Source organism: Nyctereutes procyonoides, unplaced genomic scaffold, assembly GCF_905146905.1.
Source record: "Nyctereutes procyonoides isolate TBG_1078 unplaced genomic scaffold, NYPRO_anot_genome, whole genome shotgun sequence".
Classification (NCBI taxonomy): domain Eukaryota; kingdom Metazoa; phylum Chordata; class Mammalia; order Carnivora; family Canidae; genus Nyctereutes; species Nyctereutes procyonoides.
The window spans coordinates 54,704,446-54,718,695 of NW_026575046.1; positions in this window are offsets into that span (position 1 = coordinate 54,704,446).

The following is a 14,250-nucleotide window of genomic DNA, read 5'->3' on the forward strand; positions in this document are numbered from 1 at the left end:
CTAAAGACTCAAAGGCTTTGGCTAATTGGTTAGTGCTCCGACTGATGGAGGAGTCTTGCCTCAGCCGCATGAGGTACATACGATGAAGAGCGCGAATAAAGAAGCTAACCCACTGGGTTCATTCCCCTGATGTTGAAGGATTGAGAGAAAATCTGATCCTAAACACTTTCCAGAAAATTCCATAAGGCTTGCTTTAAACACAGGCCTATCCTGAAGCTACACGCGTATAATCTGACAGGGCACACTTAATTTTCCCCACTCGGAACAGTCTCTCAGTTGTTCCCAAGTGCCTCAGAGACATAGAAAAAGGGAGTCAGAGCAAAATCAGATTACTTCTGATTTGATTTCTTTCTCAGTTTCATGGATCATAGGTTTAGGTTATTTTAAGAACCGCTGCCAAAGAAAAAAAGGCAAGGAATCCAATATATAACACTAGTGACATGACGGAATGGGTCTGTGAAAATTTCTGCTTGCCCTTCTTCCTTCCCTTCTTCCCATGTATCCTCTTTTCCTTTCTCGAATACAAGTTATGGAGCGCGAGGCCACAAACTAGGTCCTGAAGACAAGGAGATGAGCAGGAACAACACCTTCTCCTAGTCCACAGGCTAGTGGGCCGGGGGAACAGCCTAGAGGGACCCACTTTCAGATCAAAGCTCTGGCAATAGCTGCAGAGTTATGCTAAGCATGTCCTTCCCTTGCTCCACCCCAGTGTCCCCACTGGGATCACTGGGATTACTGTTATCTTTCAGATTCTGTGGTATCAAAAGGGAGAGACCTTCATGAAGAGGGGGGTTCCAGTGAGAAAGAAGAGATTGCAGCAGCAATATTATAGCCAATTCTGAATTTCAGGATTCTTCCGTATTTATTCCTTTTTTGCACTATTTGTTTTTAATAGACTTTCTTCTTACACACAAAAGCTCATGTTAGAACTATTATTTAGAAAATAATAGCTCACGTCCACTAAGTTCCTACTTGGTTGCTGGGCCTTGCACACAGTGCTGTCTGTGAATTACGCACCTCGTTGCTACTGAGACCAACGGGTTGCGTTACTTAGGTGCTAGAGCAAATAAATAGCAAACTGGGACTTTAATCAGAGTGTGTTAATGTTAGAATACAGCATTTAACTATGAACGTATTCTGTCAAGAAAAACAGGGTCGCTAAACCCCATTGTGACGTTATCTTGGTTAGTATGTTCTCTACTTTCTAAATTTTACAACTCTTATTTTGACACCAATTATATTGGGTTCCACTTCCATATTGACATTCAGTAATATTGGCAATAGCACATCACCTTACCTTGTCTCAGGTTTCAAAGTTTTACCAAGCATAGATGCTTAATTTTATCAAAATCTTTCTTAGGAACCATTAGGATTCTTTTGCCCTGTAAATGTGGTTAATAATATCAATAAGTGTGTGGATATGGAAGCTTCTGTTCATTTCTAGTCAAGGTTGACGTGAAAGTGAATGGCTGATATAGCGTCCTCCCTTCATGGATCATACGTTACTGAGGGAGGTACATATCTCCCCTGGTAGCAGGAGTAATAGATAATGCATAAGAAAAGAAATACAGCATTTAGCACAGTGATTAGTACCACCAAGAGAATAAACAATATCTGTGATAGAGAATAATGGTGAGGAGTTGTTGCTACATTTATAATGTAACCAATGGAGGACTCCTAAGAAGGTGAGATTTAAGCTGACTTCTAGAAACCAAGAAAGAGTGTGTCATGTAAAAAGCGAAGACAGTTGAAATCCAGGAATATGGCAGGTACAAATAGGCTGAATCCAAATTTTAAAAATCATTGTCAGGTCCCTTTTAGCTAGAAAGGCAGACACAGGTCTGACCATAATCTGGTAGGTCATGGCAAGTTTTTCATGCTAAATACAATGGGTAACCTCTGAAGAGTTTTAAGCAATGAAAGGGTAGTATAAAATTAATGTCTTTAAAGACTTTATTTGGTTACTGTGTAAAATCAGGACTTCTTCTGATAAGGGATTGATATCCAGAATATATAAAGAACTCCCACAATTCAACCACTAAAAACAACCTAAGTCAAAAATGGGCAAAGGACTTGAACAGACATTTCTCCAAAAAAGATATACAAATGAACAATAAACACATAAAAGATGCTTTGAACATCACTAAGGATTAAGGAAATGCAAATCAAAACCACAATGAGATACCACTTCCAACTAATAATGGTATCTAATGTTGGTGAGAATGTGGAGAAATCAAACCCTTTTCACTGCTAGTGGGGATATAAAATGGCATAACTGCTCTGAAACAACAGTATGGTAGTTACTCAAAAATTAAAAATAGAATTAATATATGATCCAGCAATTCCATTTCTGAGAATAAATTCAAAGGAACTGCAAAGAGGGACACTTGGGATATTTGGGCACCCATGGCCATAACAGCATTATTCAGAATAGCCAAAATGAGGAGGCAACACGAGTCTCTGGCCATAGATATACAGATAAGCAAAATATTGTATAAACATACAATAGAATATTATTTAGCCTTAAAAAGGAAGGAAATTCTGACATAGGCTATGACATGAATGAACCTTGAAAGCATTAGGGCTTATGCTAAGTGTAATAAATCAATCACAAAAGGAAAAATACTATATGATTCCATTTATATGAGGTGCCTAGAATAGTGAAATTCATAGAAACATAAAGTAGAATAATGGCTGCCAGGGGCTAGGGAGAGAAGGGAATGGGAAGCTAGTGTTTAATGGGCCTACAGTTTCAGGTGGGGAAAATGAAAATGCTCTGAAGATGGATGATGGTGATGGTTGCACAAAAATGTGAATATATTCAATGCTACTAAACTTTACACTTAAAAAAGGTTAAAATGGTAAGTTTTATGTTATATATATTTTACCACAATAAAAATGATGGTACTTCTGCTTCTGACTATGACAGAGGAACTGGCATTAGATGATCTGACCTCTCTTGCTGCAAACATAAAACTGGACAAAATGTATGAAGTAATCTTTCAGCCAGGGTACCACCACACCTGGAAAAGAAGGAATATTCATTAGGCAAACCTCATCATGGCTTCAGGTTTCTTCTGGGAGGTGATTTCCTAATGGCAGTGCCATGAGCTAGAGTCCAAACAGGGAGCAGCACCACCACTGATCAGAGAAGGCAGACATTAGGGTTTGAGGAAGTGTTGGAGTTTGAGAGGCTGGCAACTTGGAGATGCAGCTGCCACAGAGTACAGGGAGAATGAAACAGGCACTAGAGCTCAAGCACTGCTCAGGGATGCTGGAGGCATTCAGTTGAGACATCAGGAAGGCCTGGCCTCCCGAGGAAGGATTGCACTCTAAAACAAGACCTGCTTTAGTCCACTCTGACAAAGTCTGAAAGCAAACTCAAACAAGATTCTGAGAAGAGACAGAGTTTGGAGGTTGAGTCTTGCCTGTTGGAGAGGCTAGGGAAACCGATTTGGCTTTCCACAGGTCTTCTGTAATAAAATGTAAAACAAACCTAGTCAGTCCCAAGGTGGGCAGCCAATAGTCAGACTACCTATTAGGACATTCTTCACAGGAAGATAACAAAATCTAACATACAACTTTAAGTCCATACAACTTAAAACAGCCATGCCCAGTTTACAATAACAAAAATGCTGAATGCAGAAATGAACCAAGACAATGTGACACATAGTTGGGGCAAAAAGTCAACAGAGACTGACCAAACGGTGACCATTAATACACAGTCAGCAGCAAACAACCAAAGCTTTAAAGCAGCTACCATGAAAGTGTTCAAGAAACTAATGAAAATATTTTCAAAGAATTTAAAGAAATTACTTATGTGAAGGGATCAGGGATCTCCACAGGAAAATGGAAACCATAAAAAGTAATCAAATACAAATTTGGAAATTGACTAAGATGAAAAAATCATTGGATGGCTCTATTGGCAGGCTGGAGATAAAGCAAGGGAGAAAGAGACGGTGTGAACTGGAGTTAGATCCAAAGAAATAATCTAATCAGAAGAAGAGATAAAATATAGGAAAAACTCAACAGAGCCTTAAGGATATGTGGGTCAGTGTCCTATCATCTAGCACATACATAAGTAGGATTTCCAGAAGGAGAAGAGATTTATATAATATAGAAAAAAAAAACCAGTTGAAATACAATAACTGAAAAGTTACAAAATGTGATGAGAAACATCGACTTATAAGAAGCTCAGTGATCTAGAAACAGGATAAATACAAGGAAAGTCACCTGTGTGCATATCATTGTCACATTACAGAAAACCAAAGAGAAAGAGAAAGTCTTGAAAGCACCCAGTGCTAAAAAGTCTTACTCTGCACATGAGAAACAGATGAGACTGTCTACTACCTTCTCCTGAGAATACGATGGAAGGCCAACCTTAAAGCATGGGGGGGTGGGGAGTAGAGCCAGTCTGCCAGCATTCTTTCTAAACTAGAACATCTTTCAAAAATGAGAGTCGAGGGACACCTGGGTAGCTCAGCGGTTGGGCGTATGCCTTCAGCCCAGGGCGCGATCCTGGAGACCCAAGATCGTGTCCCGCGTCGGGCTTCCTGCGTGGAGCCTGCTTCTCCCTCTGCCTCTGCCTATGTCTCTGCCTCTCCTCCTGTGTGTCTCTCATGAATAAATAAATAAATAAAATCTTTAAAAACAAAACAAAAACCCAAAATGAGTGTCGAATAAAGAAATCTTCAGAGAAACAAAAGGTTAGAGGATTTGTGACCAGCAGGCCTGCAATAGAAGAAATTTGAAATCATATCCCAAGAGCCGAAGGAAATGATATCAGGGAAAAAAAAACTCCAGACAACTAAGAAGGTAATAAGGCAAGAGAAATTGAAATTAAGCAGTTAAACACAAAAGAATGTGCATTTTTTTAAATTTAGAATACCTATAAATATGAACCGACTGTTTCAAATGAAAATAATGACATCATAAGAACTCACAGTGTAGGTAGAAATAAACAAGCCCCAGGGCACAAATGAAAGGTTTGTGTACGTAAAATTATACTTTTCATTGGTTATTTCATTTGAAAGGTGGTAAGTAGGAGGTGTGAAGAGTAAAGTGGAAAGTTGTACCATCAGAAATGGAAAGCCTCAGGTGTGAAGTGGCACAGTCTTCATCTAGCTGGATATGGAAAGTGAACAATACATCCTGTTAGCCCTACAGCGACTGTTAAAAGACAACCAAAGAGGTATTGCTAAGGAGCGTAGAGAGAAAGCGAAACCGAGTGTTATGCTCGACTCCCCCCACTACTCCCCCCAAGGAAGAAAGAGAGAAGACAAGAGCAGAACAAAAATAGTAGATCCAAATGGCAACCCAAGGGCAAGACGGTGGCCTTCAACCAGCCACAGGAACAGTCACACAGAATGTGACCCGACTACACGCTCCCAAGTCAGGGCTTCTCAGCCTGGGGAGAGACCCCGGAGCCCACCCCATGCACACCGAGCCCGGGTGCCCCCACCTGTCACTTCTATCGTTCAAGGAGGAGAGGATCCCACTGGTGTGCAACTCTTGCAGAGGCTGCCTCATGTTGTGAATTCCGTATTAATCACCCGGATTCCCAAACGAGACGCATATATCACGAAACTACACATAGAACAAAAACTACAGAGGAATGTCCCTCATGAACTTGTCTATGAAATCCTTAAAATATCAGCCAGTTGTTATCTGTCGTTGGGCCCGCCTCCCCACGCCCAACGTTTTCTCCTTAGCCCCTTAGCGAAATGTGTCAGGACGCTGTTTGCTTCCTTGATATTTACGGAGACACGTAAAGGTGTTCATTCTAGTTTGGATTTTGTTTTAATAGCATTTCAGCTTTTAGACTGTATTTAGGGTCTGTGTATGTCTAGAGGGTAATATTATGTTTTATTTAGTTTCCAATACCCTACTGTCATTTAAAAAAGATGGCTGAGTACAAAACATATACATCTAGCAAATTAGTTTTATTTACTGTATTATCCAGTTCCCTTAAAACCCATTGTTCTTGTCTACATGATGGATTAAAGATTTAGAGAATTGGCTTGCTTTCCTAACTTGATTATGATTCCACTAATTTCCCCTCATATTTCAGCACTTTTATATTTATGCTAATGCACTGTTATTCCACATACACACTTTGTGATATGTCTATGGAGAGCAATTATCATTATCAATAATGCTATTAATACTAAATATAGTTCCCACTTATCTTTAAATATCCAGTTCAGGAAGCACCTCCTCCAAGAAGCCTTGCTCTGGTCCCCCAGGCTCCCTTTTTTCTACATCCCTCAGCCCCCATGCTTAATTCTTTTAATTTTTAATTTTTATTTATTTTTTTATTGAAATATAGTGACACACACTGTGACATTACTTTCAGGTGTACAACATAATGACTTGGTTAAGCCCAACTGCACTTAATTTTTCTGCTGTACTTAGAGTTCTTTGTTAATATGCTGCATTGTGTGACATTCTTCATCATTAGATTGTGAGAATAGAGTTCATTTTCTTTTAAATTCCAATTCTTTTTTTTTTTTAAGATTTATTTATTTATTCATGAGAGACACAGAGAGAGAGGCAGAGACACAGGCAGAGGGAAACGTAGGTTCCTGCCTCTGAGCCCCCAGGCATCCCTTAAATTCCAATTCTTAGCCTAGTTCCTGAATTGGGGGTGGAGCTGGGTAAAATTTGTTGAATTAGACTGGAAAAAAAAAGTGACAAAAAACAATAGCATTTGGAAATAGTCATCACAGGCCTTAGAGGATGAGCTGGGTATGTCAGACAACGAGAAGAATCTGAAAACAAAGAGAAAAACAAAAGGAAAACTGCAGTCAGCTGAGCACCTGCCCTCGCCACCCAGCCCCACCTCACCCCCAGCAGCTTCCCGAATCCCTCTGTTTGCCGGGCCCTTCTGGCCCAGCGTCAACCTGCGCCCTGCATGCTCTTCCCTCCCGTGGGCCCGGGAGTGCAGCAGGTCAGACGGCGGCGTGCAGTTTGTGTGGCGCGTCTTCAGGCTAAAACAGAACAAAACCAAAACCAAACCAACCCTCAAGAGCAGTGTTTTCCCAGCTCCGTGGGGTGAAGTCCTTCCTTACGGGCCACCTCTTTGTGCTTCTGCCTTACATGGGGCTGGACAACAAGGCAGCAGCCGGGGCGCTGTGTGGAGACACGGAGGGGCAGGGGAGAAGCCCGTGTTCTCGCTCCAGTGTCAGACCCCACGGACACCCGGCCCGGAGCACTCTGGAGGGAGGCCGTCGACAAGCCTGGGCCTGGGGAGCAGCAACACTGCGCCTTCAGCCCCAGGGGCCACCTGCTCCCCACCTGTGCATTCCTAAGGCCTCCTGTGCTATAGCTTCAGCCAAAGTCACCCTAGGGAGACACGAGTCCCAGGCCTAACCAATTCCTTCTCCAGCCCATCCCCCCCCCCCCCCCCAGGAGGGGAAGGGATCTGACCAAGAAAACTGCATCTAATTCGCGAAAATAGGATTGTGTGCTTTCCACTTCAGCCTCTGCACCTGCTCTTCCCTGATCCCGGAATGCTCACTGCCCTCCCCCAATGGACCTCCTGTGATTCCATAGGTCTTCCAGGAACCAGCTCCTCCGTGAAGACTTCCTTTTCTCCTAAGCAGTGTTGATAATGTCCTTCCGTGTGCTTCTAATGCAGCCTGGTTATTTAGCTGTCATAATAAAATTTTAAGATACGCAGTAATGTTCACGGCAGTGAATATTTTTGTTAAGATATCTTTTTCTTAGCCTGTGGGATTCTCACAGACAATGAGATCTTAGTCACCTTTTGCATTCTCTGTACCTGATGGTTGGGACACGTTAGCACACAATGAAAGCTGCGAAGGCACTGGAATCGAGGGTGTAGATGTACTAACCCACTGATAACCCTAGAGAAGCATGCTTTGTATGGAGGACCGGCCTTTCTGGAAATGTATGGGGTATTTCTGATTCCCAGAACCTTGCCCATGTAAGTTCCCTCTGTCTAAAAAGCCCCCTCTCCTTACTCACGCTTCAAGGACTAATAAGGACCACGTGTACCTGCTGGAAGGAACTCCGGCTCCCCTTAAGCACTAAAGCAACATCGTCTGCAGGCTCTGGATCCCACCCACACTGAGTCGTGTTTCTGCTCTAGTATCAGTAGAGCCTTGGTCTTGGTCAGGTTATCTCTCTCTCTTTTTTTTGAGTCAATTTATTCATGTGATAGAATGCAGATATTAACCCCTACTTCTTTTGGTAGAACCACGGCTTGTGACTTCTTTTATTCTAATAATTTTTGTATGAAATCTAGCCTATGACTTAAGGCATCCCTGACCTCCCCGGAGTATCATAGAGATTAAATGAGATGACGGAGAACCCCGATCAGGACAGCACTGGGAGCCCATGCTGCGAATCTCCCTTTGCTTTAAGCACATCAGTGATGGATGAGCTGTGCTCACAAGCAAGAGGAAACGCTTGGGAGCCCAGAGCATAACTGAAGCCCTCTGTGGTGAGCAGGAGAGGTCACAGGCCTGCTGGGCCTAAGTCTGGAAGCAGGCAGAAGCAGCTTGGAGTAGGGTGTGACATCTGTGGGGTAATGGGAACTAAATGCACCCTGTGTGGGGTGGGGGTCCCACGCCAGCACATTGCATGAAACAATGGTAATGTCAGGGTTCTTGCACCTGGGGAAAAAGGCTGACGAGATGCCGTTGACCCTGTCCTGTGGTCAGCGTGCACAATGTGTCCTTTGGCTCCTCGCGCATGCCTCAGCTGAGAAAGGATTTTACAGTTCACTTAGGACTGGGCCCAATCCCCTGCTAATATGGTTGCTGGATCTGCTAGGTGACATTTGCAATATGCGTCCAGGATGGCGCCCCAGGCCACCAATGGAACACCTGCTTGTGGACTGGATGACACAGGGACATGCAGATACAGCCGCGAAGACAAATAAATTGCCAAACAACAAAAAGAGTCTCTCCAGATGAGTCTGCAGAAGAGCAGTACCAGACAGCCTGGCATGTCCTAGGAGCTCGCCAAATATTAGTACCATCTCTCCCCTCCTGCAGCGACCCTATCACTTTCTCCTTTTCCTTATGTACCTTTAAGTGCTCGTGTTTTCCTTCTAGACCGTGCGCTTTTTGAGGACAGTGACTTCTTCTAAGCCCCTCTCCCCCACTCCTCCCTGCAGGGTACAGGACAAACGGTAGGAGCTCAAGAACTGTTTGCTTTTGGCAGAACTCTGTGTACACCAAACACTGTGACTCTGTCGCGGAATCACAGGGGGTGTGATCAATGTCTTTGTGAAAGGGAGCTTCAGATACTGTCTTTTCCTTGGACCATTTCTGAAGATTGGGTAGTCACTCCGGGGAGCTTTGCCTATTTCTTAGCACTAATGACATCTCCACAACACAGCCTTGGTGCCCAGACATCCTTCTGGCCATGGATGTGGCCTCCATCACAGAGCAGAAAAGTCCCAGACCAACCACCTCCCATGTTCAAGGCTCATCAAGTGTGTTTCATCTCTCTGGCCGGCCAGTGTTCAGTGTTATTCTCTCCGCTGCCTCTTCAGATCTTTCTTTTCCCCTCCCCTCTATTTTGCTTGCCTGGCTGGCAGCTGCATGCTCCAAAGTTGAGGAAGCCAGTTTGCCTTCAAAACAGTAGGATGGTTTCTTTTGTTTCTTCCTCTTTTCCCCCCTTCCAAGTGTTTGATATTTTCTGAGAATCTGACATCCTTGGGTAGCATCTGTCACTGCCTACCCTGGGGCTGCAGTTTAGGAGTGAAATTAATTTTTTGCCTCTGAAATTCTCTCCATTAATTATTGCTGTTTTGCTCCTGGTCCGTTAGTTCCTCTCTGCTCATCAGCTCCGGTCCTGTTCACGTCTGGTCTAGCTCCCTGTCACTTCTCTTTGCTCTGAAGGGCCTGGTTTCCAGAGGCAGAGCCTGCGCCTTGCTAAGGTAGTCCTCTTCTATTAAGTCGTCTCTTCGCTGTATCGAAATCTTGGCCAGGGGTCACACACTATTCATGTCCTGCTTTGAACTCACAACAGTCTCAACTGAGTCCGAGTAAGACAAAATCCAGGCAAGGAAGGCAAACGACAAGGTGATGGCTTTTAGACTCCAGGCCAGACCTCCCTGACTCCAGAGTTTGTGTTTCCTCCATCCCCGCGGGATGACCCCTCTCCCTGACCACCAGGCACGGTGGCCAGCCTTCTCTCGGCCTGACCATGTCGTGTGCCATGCTTCTTTCTGGTGTTGCCAGTCTGTCTGCTTAGAATGCATCAGCATGTTTGAAAGAAGGATCTAAATCTTCTGCTTGGGGGATGCCTGGGTGGCTCATTGGACGTCTGGGTGGCTCAGCGGTTGAGTGTCTTCCTTCCTCCCTGGAGTCCCAGGATCAAGTCCCACATCGGGCTCCCTGCATGGAGCCTGCTTCTCCCTCTGCCTGTGTCTCTGCCTCCCTCTCTGTGTCTCTCCTGAATAAATAAATAAAATCTTAAAAAAAAAATAAATCTTCTGCTTGGGTGGACATATTCACACAGGCTGCCAGTGTTGGCAATCTGCCACGGCCCTGACCAATTTATCGGAATTAGAATCCTGGATTTTTCTCCTCAGTCCTCACCCTATTGTTGAAAACTTTACTCTTCTCTAGTCCATAACTTTGCCTCTTCCTAATACTGTGTCTGCGCCCTCCCATGGCTTCCTTTCTGGACTCTGGTGTGAAAGCAAGCAGATGTTAGACTAACGCAGTCTGCTTTTCTGCTTCTCAGCATTCGTCCTTAACTTCTGCCTTCATTTAACCTGCATACAGCAGCGACTTCATGAGGCAGAGGGGAAGCAACATGTCCTGCTATCGGCTGTGCCCAGAGCAGAGTCTAGCATCTCCAGGTATCCACTGCCTTCCCTACTACGTCTGGATGCAGTTTTTATATGGTCTATTGATCCACGAAGTGAAATGTAAATATAAGCACCACTTCACATACCTCAAAATAATAGGGGGAGGGAAAAAAAGAAAAGAATTGATTGATGTATACTTTTACACTTAAAAACAGCATAGCCGCTACAGTCTTGTTTCTGTACCTGGTCATGGGCTATAATGTCTTCCCTACAACACTTTCCATATTGTTAATTTTCGCCATATTGATAAGGTATAGATATATTCCATTTTGGTTTTAATTTTTATTTCTCTGATGACTGAAGATGATGAACACATTCTCATATAGTCTTTGGACATTTAGATAGCCTCCTCTGTAAAATACCTGTTGAAGTATTTTTCCCACTTTTAGTTCTATACATTAAGCTGAATTGTTTGTTTTATTCTTATTGATTCATACATATTCTTATGTAAAATCTCTAGACAAGAGGTGATGATAGATCAATAGGTGATAGATAGATCGATAGAATATCCTTCCTCAGGCATGCATATTCATTTTCTCATTGCTGTTTTGGACTAAAAGAAACTCATTCTATTAAAGTCCAGTTTATAGATTTTTTTCTTTAATTATTTGTTTTGCTTATGAAATTTTTGATTTCAATGTTGATGAGAATTTCGAACAGTCAAAACCATCTATATGTTGGATAACTGGCAGTTATCTGTTAAAGCTAGGAATCATCTATTTTTATTTTTTTTAATGATTTTATTTATTTATTCATGAGAGACACACAGAGAGACAGGCAGAGACAGAGCCAGAGGGAGAAGCAGGCTCAATGCAGGAGCCTGATGTGGAACTCGATCCCGAGTCTCCAGGATCACGCCCTGAGCTGAAAACAGATGCTCAACTGCTGAGCCACCCAGGTGCCCATAAAGCTAGGCGTCATCTAACCACAATTCCACTTGTAAGTATACAATCAAAAGAAGTGTATTTATATGCTTATTAAAACACACATGAACACACATACTTGTACGCTAATAAAGATTTATATAATAGTCCAAAACTGAAAAAAAATTCTATGGTGGATTATTTCCAAAGATAACCAAATCAATATCCCCCCCTTTTTTTTTACATTTTTAAAATTTAAATTCAATTTGTCAACATATAGTATATAACACCCAGTGCTCATCCCATCAAGTGCCCTCCTTAGTGCCCATCACCCAGTTACCACATCTCTCCACCCACCTCCCCTTCTGGAACTCTTTGTTTCCCAGAGTTAGGAGTCTCTCATATTTCCCCTTCTTTAAGAATTTTAATTCCAGGGGTGCCTGATTGGCTGAGTTGAGGTCAGCCCTGGACTCATGTCATGATCCTGGGGTCCTGGGATAGAGCCCCTTGTCAGGCTCCTTGCTCAGCAGGGAACCTGCTTCATTAGTTTCAGGCGTACAATATAATGATTTAACGCTTCCTTCCATACAACACCTGGTGCTCACTACAGGTGCGCTCCTTAATCCCCATAACCCGTCTCCCCCATGTCCCCACCCACCTCCCCTCTGGTAACAGTTCATTCTCCATAGTTAAGAGTCTGCTTCTTGGTTTGTCTCATTCTCTCTCTCTCTTCTTTTTTTCTTTTGCCCATTTGTTTTGTTTCCTATTCTTTATACTTTCTGAAATGAGATTGTGCCACTGCTATCAAGTGGTAGGGCCTATTTATTTTTTCTCTCCTGAATCTGCACTGGCCTTCTGATTTGCTCAAACCAGTATCTTCTATTTTTCTTCTTCTTGGAGCCTAAACAAAATCATGTGAAGAAATCCAGGCTAGTCTTGGTACAAGAGTACCAAAATGCGAGTAAAGCCTTCTTAGATCTTCAAGTTCAACCCAGCTACAGCTGATTCAACCGAAGAATGACCCCAGCCAAAGCTATTTGGATCAAGCAGAGGTGTACAGTTCTACCCTCCTTGAATTTCTGAACTAGAGAACCAAAAGAAAGATTATAAGTCATTATTCAAAGAGCAAAAAAAGCTGATTAGAGGACAATGAGGTGACCTAGAATTGACCACTGCACTCCAAGAGATAGATGGAAACAGGTGGTATTATTATAGGGCAGGGGCCAGTCTGTGGAAGTTGGTGCAGTGGCAGTGCTGTTTTGTGGTCCCAGGACCACAATGGGAGGCTTGTGGAAATGGAAATCGTGGAGAAGATGCAGCCACAGACAGTTTCTGCTTCTGATTGACTTAATTTAAAACAAAGAAGGGGGGAAATACCCTGGCTTCTCCCTCCCTCCCTCCTTCCTACCTTTCAGTAACCCTCTAGTGTTTCCATTTGCCTGAATTTATCTGGAAACCAGTTAGGGAGTTTTGGAAAGGTAGTTTGAAGGGTTCAATTGTTCAGTCCCTTGTGATGTTGAAGAGCCAGTGAAGGTCATGAAAAGTATGAGAGCTAACAAGAAAAACCATAAAAGCATAGACTCTTTTGACCTTCAGAAGAGAGAATATATGGAGCATCTTTGCAAAAGTTTGCGTAAGAATATTTTATTTAGGGAAGGAGAGCAAATTCTATTTGAAACACAATTTCCTACTAAAAATGGTGAAATGACTTCTTATTTTGCTGAATACTTTGAAGGTTGTTTTGAAGGTTGGTTTAGAGATAAGGGTGGGGAGAATTGAATGAGTTTGCCTAACATAGGGAGTAAAATATGGAGCTTCAGAAATAACTAGAAAGAGGGGAAGAAACCTGAAAAAATAGTGTGAGACCAAGAGCTCTGTGAAGAAAAGTGCCAGTGCCAGCTCTGTGGTGGTAAGTCAAGTCAAGTGAGGAAATTTTACCACTTCATGCTAAGTGTGGAATTTTTGTTTCAATCATCAAATGTGATTTTAAAAACTCATAAAAAGAAAGATTGCCTATTGTATGTATCCATATTTATGTTCATTCCATATTTTTTTTCTTCCTTCAGAATGCCCCAGGTCTCTTTCTTTTGTCATTTCCTTCTTATTTGGAGAAGTTCCTTTAGTTACTTTTTAAAGACAGGACTGTTGGTGAGAAATTACTTTTAGTTTTCTTTCATCTAAGAATGTCTTTTGTTTCCTCTTTATTTCTGAAGGAAAGTTCCACTGAATATAGAAATCCCAGTTAATAATTCTTTTCTTCAAGCACTTAAAAAAAATATTATGCCACTTCCTTCTGGCCTCAGTGATATCAGAAAAGAAAGAAGTTTGGTTCAGACTGAGCCAATTCCTGTCTTTAGGAAATATGTTGTTTCTCTTTGAATGGTTTCAATATTTTGTCTTTAATTTTCAGAAATGTAATTGTTAGGTGCATTAGTGAGGATTTCTTTAGGTTTATCTTGTTTAGCCTTGGATTAACTTCATGAATCCAAAGTTTTATGTCTCTCACTAAATTTGGGATATATTCAGCCATTATTT